General features: G+C 38.6%; 1 long non-coding RNA gene across 1 annotated transcript in view; it reads right to left on the bottom strand.

The window, feature by feature from the left end:
• The window catches only part of LOC133092179 (uncharacterized), a 243687-nt gene extending 226681 nt beyond the window's left edge, over positions 1-17006 (bottom strand). Inside the window, exon 1 of the long non-coding RNA XR_009701032.1 lies at positions 16563-17006. This is a non-coding gene — a long non-coding RNA (uncharacterized LOC133092179). The remainder of the gene's footprint in view (positions 1-16562) is intronic.
• Between the last annotated feature and the right edge of the window lie 6739 nt (positions 17007-23745).

The raw sequence follows: 23745 nt of genomic DNA, 5'->3' as shown, positions 1-23745 counted from the left end.
GCGTCCTTCCTTGTCTCTTATAACATTCTTTATTTTAAAGTCTAGTTTATCTTATATGAGTATTGCTACTCCAGCTTTCTTTTGATTTCCATTTGCATGGAATATCTTTTTCCATCCCCTCACTTTCAGTCTGTATGTGTCCCTAGGTCTGAAGTGGGTCTCTTGTAGACAGCATATATATGGGTCTTGTTTCTGTATCCATTCAGCAACTCTGTGTCTTTTGGTTGGAGCATTTAATCTATTCACATTTAAGATAATTATCAATATGTATGTTCCTTTTACCATTTTCTTACTTGTTTTGGTTTGTTTTTGTAGGTCCTTTTCTTCTCTTGTGTTTCCCACTTAGAGAAGTTCCTTTAGCATTTGTTGTAGAGCTGGTTTGGTGGTGCTAAATTCTCTTAGCTTTTGCTTGTCTGTAAAGCTTTTTTCTCCATCGAATCAGAATGAGATCCTTGCCAGGTAGAGTAATCTTGGCTGTAGGTTCTTCCTTTTCATCACTTTAAGTATGTCGTGCCACACCCTTCTGGGTTGTAGAGTTTCTGCTGAGAAATCAGCTATTAACCTTATGGGAGTTCCCTTGTATGTTATTTGTCATTTTTTCCTTGTTGCTTTTAATAATTTTTCTTTGTCTTTAATTTTTGTCAATTTGATCACTCTGCATCTTGGCAGGTTTCTCCTTGGGTTTATCCTGCCTGGGATCCTCTGCGTTTCTTTGACTTGAGTGGTTATTTCCTTTCCCATGTTAGGGAAGTTTTCTATTTTAACCTCTTCAAATATGTTCTCAGGTCCTTTCTCTCTCTCTTCTCCTTCTGGGACCCCTATAATCCAAATGTTGGTGCATTTAATGTTGTCCCAGAGGTCTCTTAGGCTGTCTTCATTTCTTTTCATTCTTTTTTCTTTAGTGTGTTCTGCAGCAGGTCTGTCTTCCAGGTTACTTATCCTGTCTTCCAGGTTACTTATCCGTTTTTCTGCCTCAGTTATTTTTTTATTGATTCTTTCTAGTGTAGTTTTCATTTCAGCTATTGTATTTTTCATCTCTGTTTGTTCTTTAATTCTTCTAGGTCTTTGTTAAATATTTGTTGCATCTTCTCGATCCTTGCCTCCATTCTTTTTCCAGGGTCCTGGTTCATCTTCACTATCATTATTCTGAATTCTTTTTCTGGAAGGTTACCTATCTCCACTTCATTTAATTGTTTTTCTGGGTTTTTATCTTGTCCCTTCATCTGGTGCATAGTCCTCTGCCTTTTCATTTTATCTATCCTCCTGTGAATGTGGTTTTCATTCCACAGGCTGCAGGATTGTAGTTCTTTTTGCTTCTGCTGTCTGCCCTCTGGTGGATGAGGCTATGTAAGAGGCTTGTGCAAGCTTCCTGATGGGAGGGACTGGCGGTGGGTAGAGCTAGGTGTTGCTCTGGTGGGCAGAGCTCAGTAAAACTTTAATATGCTTCTCTGCTAATGCGTGGGGCTGAGTTCCCTCCCTGTTGGTTGTTTGGCCTGAGGTGACCCAGCACTGGAGCCTACAGGCTCTTTGTGGGGGCTACTGGCAGACTCCATGAGGGTACTTCTCAGAATTTCTGCTTCCAGTGTCCTTGTCCTCACCGTGAGCCATAGCCGCCCCCTACCTCTGCAGGAGAACTTCTAACAGTAGCAGCTAGGTCTGGTTCAGTCTCCTATGGGGTCACTGCTCCTTCCACCTGGGTCCTGGTGTGCACACTACTTTGTGTGTGCCCTCCTAGAGTGGAGTCTCTGTTTCCCCCAGTCCTGTTGAAGTCCTGCAGTCAAATCCCTCTAGGCTTCAAAGTTTGATTCTATGGGAATTCTTCCTCCCATTGCCAGACTCCCAGGTTGGGAAGCCTGACGTGGGGCTCAGAACCTTCAGTCCAGTGGGTGGACTTCTGTGGTATAATTGTTCTCCAGTTTGTGAGTCGCCCTCCCAGTGGTTATGGGATTTGATTTTATTGTGATTGCGTCCCTCCTACCATCTCACTGTGGCTTGTCCTTTGTTTTTGGACGTGGGGTATCTTTTTTGCTGAGTCCAGAGTCTTCCTGTTGATGATTGTTCAGCAGTTAGTTGTGATTCTGGTGCTCTCACAAGAGAGAGTGAGCGCATGTCCTTCTACTCCACCATCTTGAACCAATCTCTGCAGCAAGATTCTTTGAAGTGTAGTTCTATTGTAGTAGGTCAAGTAACATGAAAAATAATGTTAAATATCCCTGTTCCTAAAACAGTACAAAATAAAATATCAAAACAATACATAAGCTATTCATCTGCTTATTCTGCCTATTCTTTGCACCAAATCAGTATAAAAATTACAAGCTTAGGATCTAATAAAAGGAGTGTTCTCTCTAGCCTGTCTTATCAGTGTGACAGCGAGAGTTTATTTAAATGGTATAAATAGTAGAGACAGAGAAGGCAAAGAAGAGTACCAAAGTGGAAGATGATCAAACACTTGCTTAGGAGTAGCTAAGTGTCATTTCTTACTTGTTTAGGCTTCTAAGAGGAAGCAATTTATTCAGTTAGATACAGACAATTACTCTTGCCCTATGGTGTAATTAGAGTCCTAGATCAATTTACTATACTCATCTTCCTTAAAAGCAAAACATCTTCTTGTTTTCTGATTTATCCCTTAAAGGTATGATATGGGGAGTGATACTTAAGAGGAGCTTTTATATCCTTCAAGGTTAAATTTAACTTACATGCCATGTAGTATCTCAGAAAGAATAAGTCCTAACCCCAACATATACCCCTGACTTCTTGGAGGAGTTGTGTCAACACCAACTTTGGCTACACTATTCCAAATGGCATATCATTTATGCAACAACCTAGAAGTTTACTACATTTATCTTAAAAACTCAGTTTCAAAATGAATTAATCAATATATGTCATTGCCATAACATGACACTTCAAGAGTTTAGATATATAAATATTTTCTTTTAACATATTAATTAATCAATTATATTTATAAATAGTTATTTAATATGTATTCTATTTCAAGAAAATTGTTAAGTATTAGGGATACAGCAGTGAATAACACAAGTGTCATCTTTGCCCTCAAATTGTTACAGTCTATTTAATGGAGTGGTACAAATAGACATGCATGTCAGTGGGCATGTAAATTTTTACAGCCACTATGGAAAACGGTATGGAGATTCCTTAAAAAATTAAAAATAGAACTATCATATGATCCAGCAATCCCACTCAGAGTATATATCCAGAAAAAATGAAAACATTAATTCAAAAAGATACATACACCCCAATGTTCATAGCAGCACTATTTAAAATAGCCAAGACATGGAAGCAATGCAAACCAAGCGCTCATCAACAGACAACTGGATTAAGAAAACTATATATATACACACACACACACACACACACACACACACACATTTATTTATATAATGGAATAATACTCAGCCATAAAAATAAATGAAATACTGACATTTGCAGCAATGTGGGTGGACCTAGAGAATATTATGTTTCCTGAAATAAGTCAGAAAGAGAAAGACAAATACTATATGACATCAATTATATGTGGAACCTAAAAAAAATACAAATGAATGTGTATACAAAATAGAAACAGACTCATAGATATAGAAAACAAACTTCTGGTTACCAAACAGGAGAGGAAAGGTGGGAGGGATAATTGAGGGACATGGGATTAACAGATACAAACTACTATACATAAAATAGATAAGCAACAAGGATATACTGTATAGCACAGGGAATTACACCCATTATCTTATAATAACCTATAAGGGAGTATAATCTCCAAAAATACTGAATCATTATGTTGTACACCTGAAACTAACACAATGTTGTTAATCAACTACACTTCAATAAAAAAGATATGCATGAAAAACAAATGAGTGGGATTCCACTAAAAGCTGAGTGACAAAAAAAATGGAAAGATATACCAGGCTAATGGATTGGAATAATTAATATTGTTAAAATGGCCATACTATCCAAAGCAATCCATAGATTCAATGGAATCCCTATTAAAATACTCATGGCATTTTTCATATAACTAGAACAAATAATGCTAAATTTTGTATGCAACTACAAAAGACCCTACATAGCAAAAGCAATTTTCTATATTACAAAGCTACAGTAATCAAAACAGTACGGTACTAGCACATAAACAGACACATAGATCAATGGAACAGAACAGAGAGCTCAGAAATAAAGCTATATTTACATGATCTATTAATCTATTACAAAGGAGGCAAAAATACACAATGGGGAAAAGAGAGTCTCTTCAATAAATGATGTTGGGAAAACTGGACAATTACATGCAAAAGAATGAAACTAGACCACTTTTTTACACCATACACAAAAATAAACTCAAATGTATTAAAGACCTAAATGTATGACCTAAAACTATTAAACTTCTGGAAGAAAACATAGGCAATATGCTCTTTGACATTGGTCTTATCAATTTCTTTTTTAATCTGTCTCCTCAGGTAAGGACAATGAAAGCAAAAATAAACAAATGGGACTACATCAACCTAATAAAATTACTGCAGTGAAGGAAACCATCAACAAAATGACAGGGTAACCTATTGAATAAGAGAAGATATTTGTAAATATACTTTCAATGAGGGGTTAATATCCAAAATTTACAAGAACTCATACAAAGTAAGAATATTTTTTCAAGTGAATGCAAAATGAGTAAAATGGAACTATAAGTTTATATAGAAATTACTCCTGCAAAAGTCATATTGCTAGGGACTATGGGTGCCATGTTCAAAATATATATCTAATATCTACCACAGTGTATAAGTCATTGTAGCTGAGTAACAGATGCAAGTTGAATCTTCCAATGCATGCTTTGCTTGAATTTCAGTGGCCAGGAAATTTTGCTGCCATCAAACCTAATATAATACAGATGATGTTTTTCCCTAGACCAAAGAATGTTTTTTAAATGTATAACAGTCTCTTTTCGTTTTGTCATGATATGTTGACTGTCTTCAGAATTACAAACACTGAAGTCAATTGACAAATTTTACTTCACTTGCTTCCTTCTCCATAAACCAATCAGATTAGTCTTTATCTGAGGAATGGAGTAATGGTGATAGTATTGATATGAAGAGAGAGAATATTTTGATCTTTAGGAGAATTTATACCTTGACTTGCAATTGAAAACAAATATTTGGTTACTTTTAGATGATACAGTCATGTTCTAGAAAATACCAGAAAATTTTAAAAGTTCAACTATGTAATAGTTATTTAAATATAAATTGAGATAAAATTTTTAAAAGATGATTAATTTAAAGACATGGTAGCAACTTAAAAGTCCATCGACAGATGAATGGATAAAGAAGATGTGGTGTAAGTACAATGGAATATTACTCAGCCATAAAAAACCACGAAATAATGCCATTTGCAGCAACATGGATGGACCTAGAGATTATTATACTAACTGAAGTAAGCCAGACAGAGGAAGACAAATACCATATGCTATCACTTATATGTGGAATCTAAAAAATAAAATAATAATAGTACAAATGAACTTATTTACAAAACAGAAATAGACCCACAGACATAGAAAACAAGCTTATAGTTACGAAAGGGGAAAGGACGGCTAGACGGATAAATTAGGAGTTTGGGATTAACATATACACACTACTATAAATAAAATAGATAACCAACAAGGACCTACTTTATAGCACAGGAAACTATACTCAATATTTTGTAATAACCTATAAGGGAAACGAATCTGAAAAAGAATAGATATATATCAGTGTATAATTGAATCACTTTGCTGTACACCTGAAACTAACACAACATTGTAAATCAACTATACTTCAATAAAAAATAAAATCTGGAGAGGGAGGGGCAAGATGGCGGAAGAGTAAGACGCGGAGATCACCTTCCTCCCCACAGATACATGAGAAATACATCTACACGTGGAACTGCTCCTACAGAACACCCACTGAACGCTGGCAGAAGACGTCAGACCTCCCAAAAGGCAAGAAAATCCCCACGTACTTGGGTAGGGCAAAAGAAAAAAGAAATAACAGAGACAAAAGAATAGGGACGGGACCTGCACCAGTGGGAGGGAGCTGTGAAGGAGGAAAGGTTTCCACACACTAGGAAGCCCCTTCGTGGGCAGAGACTGCGGGTAGCAGAGGGGGGAAGCTTCGGAGCCACGGAGGAGAGCGCAGCCACAGTGGTGCGGAGGGCAAAGCGGAGATTCCCGCACAGAGGAGCGGTGCCGACCAGCACTCACCAGCCCGAGAGGCTTGTCTGCTCAGCCGCCGGGGCGGGCGGGGGCTGGGAGCTGGGGCTCGGGCTTCGGTGCTAGCCGGGAGGGAGTCCGGGAAAAAGACTGCAGCTGCCAAAGAGGCAAGAGAATTTTTCTTGCCTCTTTGTTTCGCGGCGCGCAAGGAGAGGGGATTCAGAGCGCCGCCTAAACGAGCTCCAGAGACGGGCGCGAGCCGCGGTTATCAGCGCGGATCCCACAGCAACAGGGACGCAGAGGGAAAAACGGAGAGATTCCCGCACAGAGGCTCGGCGCCGAGCAGCACTCACCAGCCCGAGAGGCTTGTCTGCTCCCCCGCCGGGGCGGGCAGGGGCTGGGAGCTGAGGCGCGGGCTTCGGTCAGATCCCAGGGAGAGGACTGGGGTTGGCTGCGTGAACACAGCCTGAAGGGTCTAGCGCACCACAACTAGCCAGGAGGGTGCACGAGAAAAAGTCTGCAGCTGCCGAAGAGGCAGGAGACTTTTTCTTGCCTCTTTGTTTCGCGGCGTGCAAGGAGAGGGGATTCAGAGCGCCACTTAAACGAACTCCAGAGACGGGCGCGAGCCGCGGCTATCAGCGCGGACCCCAGAGACGGGCATGAGACGCTAAGGCTGCTGCTGCCGCCACCAAACAGCCTGTGGGCGAGCACAGGTCATCCTCCACACCGCCCCTCCCGGGAGCCTGTGCAGCCCGCCACAGCCAGCGCCCCGTGATCCAGGGACAACTTCCCCGGGAGAGCGCACGGCGCGCCTCAGGCTGCTGCAACGTCACGCCGGCTGCTGCCGCCGCAGGCTCGCCCCGCCTCCTCCGTACCGCTCCCTCCCCCCGGCCTGACTGAGCCAGAGCCCCCGAATCAGCTGCTCCTTTAACCCCGTTCTGTCTGGGCGGGGAACAGACGCCCTCAGGGGACCTACATGCAGAGGTGGGTCCAAATCCAAAGCTGAAGCCCGGGAGCTGTACGAACAAAGAAGAGAAAGGGAAATCTCTCCCAGCAGCCTCAGAAGCAGCGGATTAAAGCTCCACAAACAACTTGATGTGCCTGCATCTGTTGAATACCTGAATAGACAACGAATCATCCCAAATTTAGGAGATGGACTTTGGGAGCAGGATATATTAACTTTTCCCCTTTTCCTTTTTTTTGTGAGTGTAGATGTGTATGCTTCTGGGTGAGATTTTGTCTGTATAGCTTTGCTCTCACCGTTAGTCCTAGGGTTAGGTCCGTCCGTCTTTTTTTTTTTTTTTTTTTTTTTTTGGCTTAAAAATTTTTTTTTTCCCTAATAAATGTTTTCTTAATAATTTTTTCCTTATTTTCTATTTTTAAAAAAATTTTTAATAAGTTTTTTCATATTTTTTATTTTAAAAAAATTAAAAAATTTTTTTCTTAATAAATTTTTTCTAAATAATTTTTTTCTTATTTTTAGTATAAAAAATTAATAAATCTATTTTTAAAAATTAAAAAAAAATTTTTTTTCTTAATAAATTTACTCTTAATAATTTTTTTTCTTATTTTTTATTATAATTGCTTTATTTTATTTTATTTTATCCTCTTTTTTTCTTTCTTTCCATTTTTTCTCCCTTTTATTCTGAGCCGTGTGGATGAAAGGCTCTTGGTGCTCCAGCCAGGCATCAGGGCTGTGCCTCTGAGGTGGGAGAGCCAACTTCAGGACACTGGTCCACAAGAGACCTCCCAGCTCCACGTAATACCAAACGGCGAAAATCTCTCACAGATCTCCATCTCAACATCAAGACCCAGCTTCACTCAACGACCAGCAAGCTACAGTGCTGGACATCCTATGCCAAACAACTAGCAAGAGAGGAACACAGCCCCATCCATTAACAGAGAGGCTGCCTAAAATCATAATAAGGCCACAGACACCCCAAAACACACCACCAGACGTGGACGAACCCACCAGAAAGACAACATCCAGCCTCATCCACCAGAACACAGGCACTAGTTCCCTCCACCAGGAAACCTACACAACCCACTGAACCAACCTTAGCCACTGGGGACAGATACCAAAAACAACGGGAACTACGAACCTGCAGCCCGTGAAAAGGAGACCCCAAACACAGTAAGATAAGCAAAATGAGAAGACAGAAAAACACACAGCAGATGAAGGAGCAGGGTCAAAACACACCAGACCTAACAAATGAAGAGGAAATAGGTAGTCTACCTGAAAAAGAATTCAGAATAATGATAGTAAGGATGATCCAAAGTCTTGGAAATAGAATAGACAAAATGCAAGAAACATTTAACAAGGACCGAGAAGAACTAAAGAGGAACCAAGAAACGATGACAAGCACAATAAATGAAATTAAAAATACTCTAGATGGGATCAATAGCAGAATAACTGAGGCAGAAGAACGGATAAGTGACCTGGAAGATAAAATGGTGGAAATAACTACTGCAGACCAGAATAAAGAAAAAAGAATGAAAAGAACTGAGGACAGTCTCAGAGACCTCTGGGACAACATTAAACGCACCAACATTCGAATTATAGGGGTCCCAGAAGAAGAAGAGAAAAAGAAAGGGACTGAGAAAATATTTGAAGAGATTATAGTTGAAAACTTCCCTAATATGGGAAAGGAAATAGTTAATCAAGTCCTGGAAGCACAGAGAGTCCCATACAGGATAAATCCAAGGAGAAACACACCAAGACACATATTAATCAAACTATCAAAAATTAAATATAAAGAAAACATATTAAAAGCAGCAAGGGAAAAACAACAGATAACACACAAGGGCATCCCCATAAGGTTAACAGCTGATCTTTCAGCAGAAACGCTGCAAGCCAGAAGGGAGTGGCAGGATATACTTAAAGTGATGAAGGAGAAAAACCTACAACCAAGATTACTCTACCCAGCAAGGATCTCATTCAGATTTGATGGAGAAATTAAAACCTTTACAGACAAGCAAAAGCTGAGAGAGTTCAGCACCACCAAACCAGCTTTACAACAAATGCTAAAGGAACTTCTCTAGGCAAGAAACACAAGAGACGGAAAACACCTACAATAACAAACCCAAAACATTTAAGAAAATGGGAATAGGAACATACATATCGATAATTACCTTAAATGTAAATGGATTAAATGCTCCCACCAAAAGACACAGACTGGCTGAATGGATACAAAAACAAGACCCATATATATGCTGTCTACAAGAGACCCACTTCAGACCTGGAGACACATACAGACTGAAAGTGAGGGGATGGAAAAAGATATTCCATGCAAATGGAAACCAAAAGAAAGCTGGAGTAGCAATTCTCATATCAGACAAAAGAGACTTTAAAATAAAGACTATTACAAGAGACAAAGAAGGACACTATATAATGATCAAGGGATCGATCCAAGAGGAAGGTATAACAATTGTAAATATTTATGCACCCAACATAGGAGCACCTCAATACATAAGGCAAATACTAACAGCCATGAAAGGGGAAATTGACAGTAACACAATCATAGTAGGGGACTTTAACACCCCACTTTCACCAATGGACAGATCATCCAAAATGAAAATAAATAAGGAAACACAAGCTTTAAATGATACATTAAACAAGATGGACTTAATTGATATTTATAGGACATTCCACCCAAAAACAACAGAATACACATTTTTCTCAAGTGCTCATGGAACATTCTCCAGGATAGATCATATCTTGGGTCACAAATCAAGCCTTGGTAAATTTAAAAAAATTGAAATCGTATCAAGTATCTTTTCCAACCACAACGCTATGAGACTAGATATCAATTACAGGAAAAGATCTGTAAAAAATACAAACACATGGAGGCTACACAATACACTAGTTAATAACGAAGTGATCACTGAAGAAATCAAAGGGGAAATCAAAAAATACCTAGAAACAAATGACAATGGAGACACGACGATCCAAAACCTATGGGATGCAGCAAAAGCAGTTCTAAGAGGGAAGTTTATAGCAATACAAGCCTACATCAAGAAACAGGAAACATCTCGAATAAACAACCTAACCTTGCACCTAAAGCAATTAGAGAAAGAAGAACAAAAAAACCCCAAAGCTAGCAGAAGGAAAGAAATCATAAAGATCAGATCAGAAATAAATGAAAAAGAAATGAAGGAAACAATAGCAAAAATCAATGAAACTAAAAGCTGGTTCTTTGAGAAGATAAACAAAATTGATAAACCATTAGCCAGACTCATCAAGAGAAAAAAGGAGAAGACTCAAATTAATAGAATTAGAAATGAAAAAGCAGAAGTAACCACTGACACTGCAGAAATACAAACGATCATAAGAGATTACTACAAGCAACTCTATGCTAATAAAATGGACAACCTGGAAGAAATGGACAGATTCTTAGAAATGCACAACCTGCCGAGACTGAACCAGGAAGAAATAGAAAATATGAACAGACCAATCACAAGCACTGAAATTGAAACTGTGATTAAAAATCTTCCAACACACAAAAGCCCAGGACCAGATGGCTTCACAGGCGAATTCTATCAAACATTTAGAGAAGAGCTAACACCTATCCTTCTCAAACTCTTCCAAAATATTGCAGAGGGAGGAACACTCCCCAACTCATTCTACGAGGCCACCATCACCCTGACACCAAAACCAGGCAAAGATGTCACAAAGAAAGAAAACTACAGGCCAATATCACTGATGAACATAGATGCAAAAATCCTCAACAAAATACTAGCAAACAGAATCCAACAGCACATTAAAAGGATCATACACCATGATCAAGTGGGGTTTATTCCAGGAATGCAAGGATTCTTCAATATACGCAAATTAATCAACGTGATACATCATATTAACAAATTGAAGGAGAAAAACCATATGATCATCTCAATAGATGCAGAGAAAGCTTTCGACAAAATTCAACACCCATTTATGATAAAAGTCCTGCAGAAAGTAGGCATAGAGGGAACTTTCCTCAACATAATAAAGGCCGTATATGACAAACCCACAGCCAACATTGTCCTCAATGGTGAAAAACTGAAACCATTTCCACTAAGATCAGGAACAAGACAAGGTTGCCCACTCTCACCACTATTATTCAACATAGTTTTGGAAGTGTTAGCCACAGCAATCAGAGACGAAAAAGAAATAAAAGGAATCCAAATCGGAAAAGAAGAAGTAAAGCTGTCACTGTTTGCAGATGACATGATACTATACATAGAGAATCCAAAAGATGCTACCAGAAAACTACTAGAGCTAATCAATGAATTTGGTAAAGTAGCAGGATACAAAATTAATGCACAGAAATCTCTTGCATTCCTGTATACTAATGATGAAAAATCTGAAAGTGAAATTAAGAAAACACTCCCGTTTACCATTGCAACAAAAAGAATAAAATACCTAGGAATAAACCTACCTAAGGAGACAAAAGACCTGTATGCAGAAAATTATAGGACACTGATGAAAGAAATTAAAGATGATACAAATAGATGGAGAGATATACCATGTTCTTGGATTGGAAGAATAAACATTGTGAAAATGACTCTGCTACCCAAAGCAATCTACAGATTCAATGCAATCCCTATCAAACTACCACTGGCATTTTTCACAGAACTAGAACAAAAAATTTCACAATTTGTATGGAAACACAAAAGACCCCGAATAGCCAAAGCAATCTTGAGAACGAAAAATGGAGCTGGAGGAATCAGGCTCCCTGACTTCAGACTATATTACAAAGCTACAGTAATCAAGACAGTTTGGTACTGGCACAAAAACAGAAATATAGATCAATGGAACAGGATAGAAAGCCCAGAGATAAGCCCACGCACATATGGTCACCTTATCTTTGATAAAGGAGGCAAGCATATACAGTGGAGAAAAGACAGCCTCTTCAATAAGTGGTGCTGGGAAAATTGGACAGGTACATGTAAAAGTATGAAATTAGAACACTCCCTAACACCATACACAAAAATAAACTCAAAATGGATTAAAGACCTAAGTGTAAGGCCAGACACTATCAAACTCTTAGAGGAAAACATAGGCAGAACACTGTATGACATAAGTCACAGCAAGATCCTTTTTGACCCAGGTCCTAGAGAAATGGAAATAAAAACACAAATAAACAAATGGGACCTAATGAAACTTAAAAGCTTTTGCACAGCAAAGGAAACCATAAACAAGACCAAAAGACAACCCTCAGAATGGGAGAAAATATTTGCAAATGAAGCAACGGACAAAGGATTAATCTCCAAGATTTACAAGCAGCTCATGCAGCTCAATAACAAAAAAACAAACAACCCAATCCAAAAATGGGCAGAAGACCTAAATAGACATTTCTCCAAAGAAGAGATACAGATTGCCAACAGACACATGAAAGAATGCTCAACATCATTAATCATTAGAGAAATGCAAATCAAAACTACAATGAGGTATCATCTCACACCGGTCAGAATGGCCATCATCAAAAAATCTAGAAACAATAAATGCTGGAGAGGGTGTGGAGAAAAGGGAACACTCTTGCACTGTTGGTGGGAATGTAAATTGATACAGCCACTATGGAGAACAGTATGGAGGTTCCTTAAAAAACTAAAAATAGAACTACCATATGACCCAGCAATCCCAATACTGGGCATATACCCTGAGAAAACCATAATTCAGAAAGAGTCATGTACCAAAATATTCATTGCAGCTCTGTTTACAATAGCCAGGACATGGAAGCAACCTAGGTGTCCATCATCGGATGAATGGATAAAGAAGATGTGGCACATATATACAATGGAATATTACTCAGCCATAAAAAGAAATGAAATGGAGGTGTTTGTAATGAGGTGGATGGAGTTAGAGTCTGTCATACAGAGTGAAGTAAGTCAGAAAGAGAAAAACAAATACAGTATGCTAACACATATATATGGAATCTAAGGGAAAAAAAAAAAAAAAAAAAAAAAAAGAGGTCATGAAGAACCTAGTGGCAAGATGGGAATAAAGACACAGACCTACTAGAGAATGGACTTGAGGATATGGGGAGGGGGAGGGGTGAGATGTGAGAGAGTGTCATGGACATATATACACTACCAAATGTAAAATAGATAACTAGTGGGAAGCAGCCGCATAGCACAGGGAGATCAGCTCGGTGCTTTGTGACCACCTAGAGGGGTGGGATAGGGAGGGTGGGAGGGAGGGAGATGCAAGAGGGAAGAGATATGGCAACATATGTATATGTGTAACTGATTCACTTTGTTGTAAAGCAGAAGCTAGCACACCATTGTAAAGCAATTATACTTCAATAAAGATGTTTAAAAAAAAATAAAAAATAAAATAAAATAAAATAAAATCTATCACATGTTCTAACATTTGCATATTTTTATTTACATTTGTTTTTAGAACATATTGGCTAGTTTTTTCACTGGCAAAATTAATAATTCATGGGAAATAAAAGTAGAATCTAGGTGATAAAATAAAATCTAACTTTTTTTTCCTTTTATATTCAGTTTGGTTTCATTTACTCATAGGGTGCCCAACACTTTAGCTTGGCAGACCACGTGTAGAATTGCTGCACCTCAATTCAAGATGGCGGCTGGTGGCAGGACCCTGAGCAGCACAGCTGTACCGACCCACAGGGACTCTGCCTTCTCCCCTCTGATGACAACCCTATAAAGCAACCCTGCCTTTCAGGGAGAGCGTGTGCTCTAGAACAAGAGCGAACACCCCCCCATTCTCTGATCAGAGTAAAGATTTCCTTTGCTTCTGAACCAAACTCAGTCTCATTCTATTGGTTCAAATGACACTGGGCAAAAGGACCATTGTTGGAGATCAACTTGGGAGGGTTGGTAACAAAATTTTAGCACCTCAGGTGGGACAAACTGTCCTTTTCACCTGCACCTATCCACTAGGCTCTAGGCTCACCCTGGCTCCAGGGGGAGGATGGTGAAAGCTTTAGAAAGTTCATGTGAGGATGACTGACTCTGGTCTTTGAGTTCACTCTGATGGGGTAAAATGGCAGCAGCCTTCAGCAAATTCAGAGCAACTCTGATCAGAAACCCAATACCCGGATGTGGTGCGCACACAGTGTAGCCCCCAGAGTCATCTTGAAGGGATCATACTGTGGCACTGTTGGGGATCAGCCACTGAAACTCATGAGTGTCTGCCCACTGCCTCTGGCTGGCCTTCCCATGGTATAGGATGCCCAGGGACAAATGGGACCTATGGATGAGAGGGAGCTGAGACAGTCTTTCCCACTGTCCTCATGACCCCTGTACAAGGCAGTAGTGGCCACATCAGGGCTTTTGCCCTCCTCGCCAACCTCCAGGGTCTACAATAGCCTTCTCCATAGTCATTTTTGGTTTGGTAAAGGAAAGTGGCCAGTCCTGTGAGCCAAGAGGCAAGACTGGGAAAAGGCCCTGGTCATAAAGACCTCCTGACAAAATGGAACAAGGACACTGACTAAGCAAGTGAAACATGGCTTAAGCATGTTGGGTCTCTTAGAAGCAATACAGCTTCCAAGAAAGGTGGCAGTGATTCATTGTAGGAGTTATCAAATGGGGGTTACAGAGGTAATAAAGGGAAACAACAAGGTGGATGCAATTGCCAAAAGGGCAGCCCTAGTACCAGTAACTTGGTAACTACCCCTCATACCTGGAAGGCCAGATCCATCCAATTATTCCCCAATCTACATAAAGGAAGAATTAGACAAAGCCCCAAGATGGGGCTTCAGTAGAGACCTAGGAGGCCATGGGTAGCTAGTTAATGAACTAGATAAGGCTCATTCAGACCAGAAGGACAAAACCTGGGGAAGAGTCACAGACTGATTTCAGGTTCATGCCAAGAGTACCAGGCAATTTCAGGCACCTCTTGGTTCTAACAGACTCATTTTCTGGGTAGAGAGAAGCAATCCCTGCTAGAACTGAAATGGTAGCTGAAGTGATTAAGGCATTTCTAAAAGAAATCATCTCCAGGTTTGGGATCCCAGGATCCCTACCAAGTGATAATGTTTTAGCATTTGCGTCTCAATTGATGAAAGGGAGAACGAGTGTCCTGGGAATAAAATGGACCATGCACTCTGCCTGGAGACCCCAATTGTCAGGGAAAGTAGAGAGATCCAATCAGAACCTGAAATGGGCCTTAGCCAAGCTATGTCAGGAAACTCAAGAATATTGGATTAAGCTGCTTCTGATTGCCCCCGCTACACATGCGATTAGCCCCAAGGGATAAATTAAAGTGCATTTGAACTTTTTTATGGTAGATCCATTCCCCAAGCCCCAGAAGGGGCACTTTAACCCCCTAGAAATGGAGGAACTCAAGTATGCCCTCCAGGTAGGAGAAACCAGGAAATCCCCCATTGCATATAGTAACCAAGTGCTGCCCACACCCAGGGACCTGGCTCTCTATCCTTTCTGACCAGGAGACTGGGTGAACCTAAAAACCTGGAAAACAAGCAGCTCGAAAGATCAGCTCACTCCAACTGATGGAGTGGAATGGATGCCATTGGTGATCCTAACTACACATTCTACCCTGAAGTTGCAGGGGATCACGCCATGGGTACATCACATTCGAGTGAGGAGGGCCCCCAAGCCTGAAACTTTGGAGAGACAACCTGAGGCAAGAGACCCCTTTGACTACTCATGTGAACCTCTCCCTGACCTGACGCTTCTCTTTCGAAAAACAAGTAAGGCAGTGAGCTTCAACATCAGGGCACACTTTTGCCTACAGGCAAAAGATCTAGATACCTTAATTTTTAGGAAAAATATGACATGTGACCATTATTCTCTTGCTAATATGGGGGCCATGTATCTTAAATTGCCTGGTGTCCTTTGTCTCCAAAAGGTTAGAAAAATTTGGTTGCTCAGGGATATGAGTAGTTAGAGCAGAGAGCTGGTGACAATCAAATACATCTAAAGGCAGCTGGGGGGGCTTCCCTGGTGGCGCAGTGGTTGAGAATCTGCCTGCCAATGCAGGGGACACGGGTTCGAGCCCTGGTCTGGGGAGATCCCACATGCCGCGGTGCAACTGGGCCCGTGAGCCACAACTACTGAGCCTGGGCGTCTGGAGCCTGTGCTCCGCAACAAGAGAGGCCGCGACAGTGAGAGGCCCGCGCACCGCGATGAAGAGTGGCCCCACTCGCCGCAACTAGAGAAAGCCCTCGCACAGAAACGAAGACCCAACACAGCCAACAATAAATAAATAAATAAATAAATAAATAAAATAAAATAAAGGCAGCTGGGGAGAAGTTCTGCTCCTCTACCCGGGGTTATGATGAATTACAGAAGTTGGACCTGCCCTCCTCAGGAATGAGGAGGAGGATAAAAGACAGAGGAGGGATTTATCACCAAAAAAAGCCCATTAATAATTCCCTGGAAATAAAAATGATACTGGGTAATAAAGTCTCACCTTCTTTTCTTTTCCTTTGTTTTAGTCTAGTTTTACTTGCTCACAGGGTGCCGCGTGCAGAGGCCTTGCACACATTGCTTCAGACCAGAGTCCTGTGTGTGAAACAACTCGGCTCTGCTGTCCGACTGCAGAAGCGCTGCACTCAACACTGCAATTCAAGATGGCGGTGGCGGGCCCCACGCCGAGCTGCCCTGCCGGCACTGCGATCCGGAACCACACGAGCAGCACAGCTGCACCGGCCCAGTGAGAAATCTGACCCCTCCCCCTCCCGGCAGACTGGAGCCCTATAAAGCAGCCCCTCCCACAGCCTGTCGGGAGAGCTCATACTCTAGAGTGGGAGCTCGGACCTCGTCATTCTCTGATCCAAGAATAAAGATTTCCTTTGCTTCTGAACTGAACTCCATTTCATTCTGTTTTATCGAAGGACTCCCAGCAGGAAGACCCTTGTTGGGGCTGGACTCAAAATTGTCAGTAACATTTTTACCTTATTTCCTTTGTGTATAGAGCATTATAGTTATCAGTGAGTTATAATCACTGAAGAGTGAATTATTAATCTGCATTTTAAAAATAACATAATTACATAAATTCCAGTAATGTTCCAGTGGTTGATTTATTTAATTCAATACATACAACTAACTGTGTTTCCTCATTATCATTATGAATATCTAATTGTTTTCCTTCCTCTTTGAGTCTCAGTGCACATGATATTATCAGGAATGTATCCATGGTGAATTTTTATGCATTTTCAAGTCTAGATTACTTGATAAGTGAGCTGTTTACAACTCCTTATCCTTTTCATGCTTTCTTACCAAAGCTACAATTTACTATTTCTATCACATATCCTGAGTTACGATATATGGTAGTATATGGGTGAAGAACCTATTCTCTAAAGCCAGATGAATCTCTGGTTCCAAACCAGCTTTCCTAATTCTCAGTTATTACTAATGTTTCTGTGCCTCTGATGCCTCATATGTGAAATGGAGAAAGGCTTATGACTTACCTCATGGGACTATTGTGAGGGTTAAATGTATGTGCAGTACCTAGCTCATGACCTGGCTTATAATTAATACTCTAAAAATGTTTCTTTATAAAGAGTACCAGTATGGACAACTTAGATTGACATTCAGTTAGTTTACATAGAGATACTCGATATATTTACAGAAAAGGCAATCATATTAATAGTTTGATGTATGAAAATACAATGAAATGGTTTGGAAACTAAAGTCTCTATTCTTTTTATATTTTGGAGAAAACCTTGTCAATGTGAACCTCTGCAGATAGTGTATTATGAAACAGATGTTTGGAAAATGACAGAAGAAAATACAAATTCTGCTTTTAAACAATTAATTTCATCAGAATAACAGAAAAATGTTTTAAGAAAATAATTCATGCTGTTGTGTTTGTTTTAGTCTTGTTTTCTTTCCACCAAATTATTCCTCTGACTCCTATTTAGTAGATAATTGAGTGATAGATATGAAAGCTACCAAGTGTTACACATAGCTTCAAGCACATGGCTCCACTTTTTTACTATTTCCTAATATCACAAACAACGAAAGAGTATTATAAAAAATCTTTTAAATGACTGAATTTAAATGACATAATTATAAATTTTTCTTTTAAATTTTGAATAAAACTTGACAAAAAATTAAATACTAATTATAATTGAATATTTATATGATAGCATATATAGACATAAATATAACTTCTCTAAAATTATTAGGGACTTAAAATTTTTTATTTATGAAGAGTCCTTTATCTTTGAATTAGACATTGTAGGTCTAATGACATCCCTTCTCTCTCCTAGCCCCTCCTACTCCAGTACTAGACTCATTGAATACATCTGCTGATATCGCTTTATCATCAGTCTCTTCTCATCAGTCTCTTCTGGCTGATTCTAGGTGCAAAGAATCTGAAAACCTCTTTTAGGCTGAATTTGAGGATTAAAGATAGCACATTTAAAAAAATGTTTGTGGCATTGTTTTATTGTTTGATTTGTGATTATTTCTATTAGCCTTGAAATTTTTATATATAATATATATTATTTAAACTACAGTGAATTACTATTGTGACAACTTAATATTTAATGTCACTCTGTTTTGTGTTCTACCTAAATTCTGGGTGATTCCAATATTCAACCCAGCTAATAATTCAACTCTTTTAATTTCAGCGAGTGGAGAATTTTAGAAAATCAAAAGATAGAGATAAGTTCAAGGGTTCTCCATGCCATTTTTCCCATATTCAAACCAATCTCCAACATTAATAATCACCTGTGTTGCTTTTAGCCCTCTGATTTCAGATGGAAAGCATCCTTTGTGTTAATATTGGGGGCAGACAAATGATGAGGGTAAAGGAGTCTAAAATAGCTGCAGCCTACAGATAGACCATACTCCCCAAAATTTATAGGTAATGTTATCATCCCTATATATAAACTCTCCTGAGGCTGAGGGAGAAGGTGATCATTTCCTGATAATAAATTCTTCTCAGCCCCATGTATTAATCCTGTTAGCACGAGCAATGGGCCAAGTCTCAGGGATAACAAAAATATCAATCTTTTCATAAATAGATTAGGGAGTGTATATTTAATAGAATAAAGCTATAGGATTCTAAACAAAAGAACAAAAGGAGGGAATATTGAATATGTACGTTCAAACTTCCTCAGTACGAAAATGAAGACATGGGAGTAGCTTACAGGCTAAGGGAAAAGTGACACCTGTGATGCTTTGTTTAGAAATAATAATTACAAATTCATTAATTATTTCCATAAGAAAGAAAATGTGTACCCAGACTGGCAAGAAATTTCAAATCTCTAGGGAGGGAGAATTTTCTAAAAATCCCCTATTACACAGACATTGTGATAATTGTGGATTCCCCTAGATATAACAAAATTAGACCTGTGTTCCTAAGCCGAAAGTAATTATGTTTCATGTCTTCAGATATCAGAACTGTGTCTCTCAACCATCACAATGGGTAAGGAAGGTAGAATGTCTCCTGCCCTCCACATTGTAGTGGCCTTTCTAGCTAACTGCAACCACCTGTGCCTCTATAATGTTTCTCATACTCTCGCTTTCTCTCTCTCCTTCGCTTCTCTCCTTGTGTAATGTATCACTTTAATATGCATAAATTTTACCCTAGGAGGTGTTAAATTACAAATTACAGGGCCCACCTGCAGAGTTTCTGATTTAGAAGAACTGCTTTATGACCCCAAAATTTGCATTTTTAACAAGCCCCTGAGTTGATTGTAATCCAGTTAGCACTGATGATATTTTAGGAAAATATGTCCTAGACTAGATAGATCATTGCACACAAGCTTGACCCCCTCCTAGTTCTCCATGTAATATTTAGTGTGCTTGCAAATTCCTGTTGTTTAATTTGCTTAAGATATTCCTTATTGCCGTACAATTTTCATAAATATTTCATGTCTTATTGCTTGCCTGCTAAGTTTTCCTGGGTGCTAGTGTACCTGTGGCCAATTTTTCATTCTTTTCAAGTTCTTATCCCACTGCCGTGGCTCTCACTTTCTTCAGATGTTTTAGCTTTCTACTTTCCCAAGAGGTAAGGCCTATCAATAGTGAGCTTCCTCAACTTCCCTAACTCTTTTTCCTTTCCAAGTGACTGTTTTCACTAGCTCTTAGCAGATTTTTAAACATGAGTTATAGAAAAAAATGCTTCTACATTTTTCCAAGTTTAGCCTCTTCTTTTCTTGATCTTATCTTTTTGTTTCTTTCCAGAGATCTTGCTAAATCAATTTTCATATAGGTTTTTATTTTACAAATAATTACTGACAATCCACTATGGGTCAGATCCAAATACAAGGAGACTCCTCCTTTCACAAAATTAAACTTTTTTTCCCGTGACTCTTAAAAATCAAACTCATGAATTCCTGTCGCAGTCTAAAATACTTCCCCTTCTTACTTCTACTTCCTAATAACAAAATTTCCTTCCTCTTCCTGTTAGATAACTTCTTCAAAGAGCATCTCATCCCAGTTATTAACACCTTCAGCCATCTGAATTTGCCACAAGCTGCTGCCATTCTTCTGTTTGATTCACAGCCCTTAACTACCACCTCCTCATAGTCTCTTTTACTTCTTGGTACCATTTGATTCTTAGGCAAAACTTCATGAATCTAATCTCATAATTTCTAAGAAACTGAACTTTCTGTAGCATTTTATATTTTCTTTTCTCATTATCATTTCCTAACATATGACCCTGTTTCTGTGCTGGAACATTGAGATTACCAAAGTTCTGTCCAGAACCTCAGGTTTTCTTTCCAGGAGTTCTGTCTCTTAGCAATCTCAACTATAAAATAAGTGCAATCATCCATAACTCAGAGAAGTTACATCTGTTAAAGGAAATTGTAGGTAATATTCACTGCACAGTTTCTGGTATACATAGTGCATTCATAATAGATATTAAATGGCTATTATTGCTGTGGATTTATTGATAGTAATCATTATTGTGATTACTTCTAAAGTTCCATTATCTTTCTGAAACTCCAAATATGCATTTTCTATGTTTTGCTGACTATACCTGAAAGAGTAACTTGTGATTCAAACTTAAAAGCAGCTATATCTAAAATATTATCAGTTACGCCTTCATCAGTTTTGAGATTTCCACTACTTAGATGGTTTTCCACCATTACCTTTTTCCTTCTGATTATTTAAATACTCTCAGTAATAAACCCACAAGTATTCAATTGGAGGAATACATTGTATTTCCCCAGTGTATCTGGAAACATATTTTCCAAGGGAAAAAAATAACTCTGGGTTACTACCATATGGGAGGACTAAGGCAGCTTGATACTTCACAAGAAGCATGTTCATGTCCCTGACTTAGTAGCACAGAAAGGAACCTTGTTGCTGGAATATGGCTTGTGTTTTCAGAGGAGACTTTCTAATGAATACCATATGGGACCATACTTATAGAAATATTTTAAAGGACATCTAAAAGTAGCAATTTTGTGGCACTGAAATGTTTTTCATTAGTATAGTTTTAATTTTGTTCACATGAGAAATTAATTAGTTTGATATCTAAGGGTAATCAAAATAAACAGTATCACATTCTTCTGGATATAAACACACATATATTTTGAACTACCAGACATTAATTCATTAAAAAATATTTTTGAGTTGTAAACTATGTGCTCAGAACTGAGCTAGTCATTAGGAATTAATTGACAGATGTAGACCCTTTCCATGTAGCAAAATTTGCACTCTGTTGAAGTAGATATATCAATACAGTACAAAATGATTAGTTATATAGCTGAAATACAAGGTGTTATAAAAGCAAATAAAGACATTTTTGCTAAATTTACAGGGTCTTATTCCCTAAGACACAATCTAAAGTTATATCTAATAGAAAAGAAAAAGATAGCTAAATGAACTATTATCTGTATAGTTAATGCTACTGTGTGCAACATTATGGTCCTGATGCTAAAACTCTTCATTATCAGAATAAAAATGAAGAATTGAACCACAAATCAATTCAGGTTTATCAACTGTGCCAGTATCTAGAGAAAAATTAATGGACTTCAAATGTTCAATTAACTACTTTGAAAATGTTGTTAAGGTATAAACTCAAAAACTCAGATAAGTTTAAAAAATAATTCTTAATTCTTATGAACTCATCTTTTAGTTTCTCAGTCTCACTCCTAAATCAGCCATTCCTCCAAGAAGTCTTTGTTCCTTTTATTGGAGAATGGTTTTAGAAACCAAGCGCTGGGTGGGCTTGTGGCTATTGGGGTGTCACTACTTCTGGGCCCTCTCTATGGACAAAGTTAGGAAATATAAATACATATTCTAACGCATGTATAGACACACATCTATAATTATTTCATTGTATGTTAAGCTAAAAAGAGTCCATACTGATGTCTCCAACTCTAATTCAGTAGAACATGGTTCATTCCAGCCTTCTTGCTTATCTGTAATTTCCATGTCCAACAGTGAGAAAACTGTCTCCAACCATTCACCATCTACCATCCATTTAATTGTTTATTCATCCCCAGTATATGCAGAAAGGAGTTTCAGAATTGTTAACCCATATCTCTGTGAGAAACATTTTGGCTTTCAGTGAAAACACCATTTTTCAGTTACCGAAGTCAGTTATCATTTTTACCCACCCCCTTTAGTGAGTTTATGCTCTGTATTTGTAATACAATTAGAGTCTTTTGTTACAGACTGCATTCCATCCTGAGATCCCTGAACTCCTGGTTGATTTTTTTTTAATCGTATATATTAAAGTTAATTGTTCATGATGTACAGTTCTGCAGGCTTTGCAAAATGTATAGAGTCATGGGTCTGCCACCTCAGAATCATAGAGAATAGTTTCAACACCCTAAAAATTAGCCTATGTGTTCTCTTTTAATCAACTACTCCCCAATTCTCCAACCCCTGGTAACCACTGATTTCTTTCCCATCCATATAATTTTGCTTTTTCATGAATGTCATATGAATGAATTCCTATAACATGTAGCCTTTTGCATCTGGCATCTTACTCTCAGCAAAATTAATTTTAGGTTTATTTTCTTGCCATTTGTTGTTATTGTTTACATATGGTACATATATGTGTGTGTGTGTGTGTGTGTGTGTGTGTGTGTGTATATATATATATATATATATATATATATATATAAAATTGTTCCAGCATCATTTTTTGAATTTTTTGAATTTTTTGAAATGACAATTATTTCTCCATTGAAATGACTTTGCATCTTTGTCAAAAAAAATTAACTGTATTGGTGTGAGTCTATTTCTGGTCTCTATTCTATTCCATTCATCTATGTCTATACTTTCACCAATACCTGCCTTGAATACTGTGGATTCATGGTAATTCTTAAAACCAGGCAATGTGAGTCCTCTGACATTGTTCTTCTTTCTTCAGAAAGAATAATAAATACAGTGCTATCAGAAGACAGTAGTGTAACAATTCTGAATATAATAGCATGGTGTAACTAATTCACAGTGCTCTTAAAAGTTAGCCAAGTACATGTGCTCAAAATATGTTAAATTTCTTTCTCTATAGTCAGTAATGTACTCTGAGGTCATTAATGATTCACTTACATATTCAGTCAATCTATGACTTTGCATAGAATGAATTTAGAGAGACCTCTTGAAATAATGACCTAAAGTAACTCTGAGACATGAGTTTTTTCAAGGACAATTTGGATGGCTTCCCAAAGGGTTCACTC

This window comes from Eubalaena glacialis, chromosome 5 (assembly GCF_028564815.1).
Source record: "Eubalaena glacialis isolate mEubGla1 chromosome 5, mEubGla1.1.hap2.+ XY, whole genome shotgun sequence".
In the NCBI taxonomy this organism is placed as follows: domain Eukaryota; kingdom Metazoa; phylum Chordata; class Mammalia; order Artiodactyla; family Balaenidae; genus Eubalaena; species Eubalaena glacialis.
This window is presented reverse-complemented; position numbering and strand designations above follow the sequence as displayed.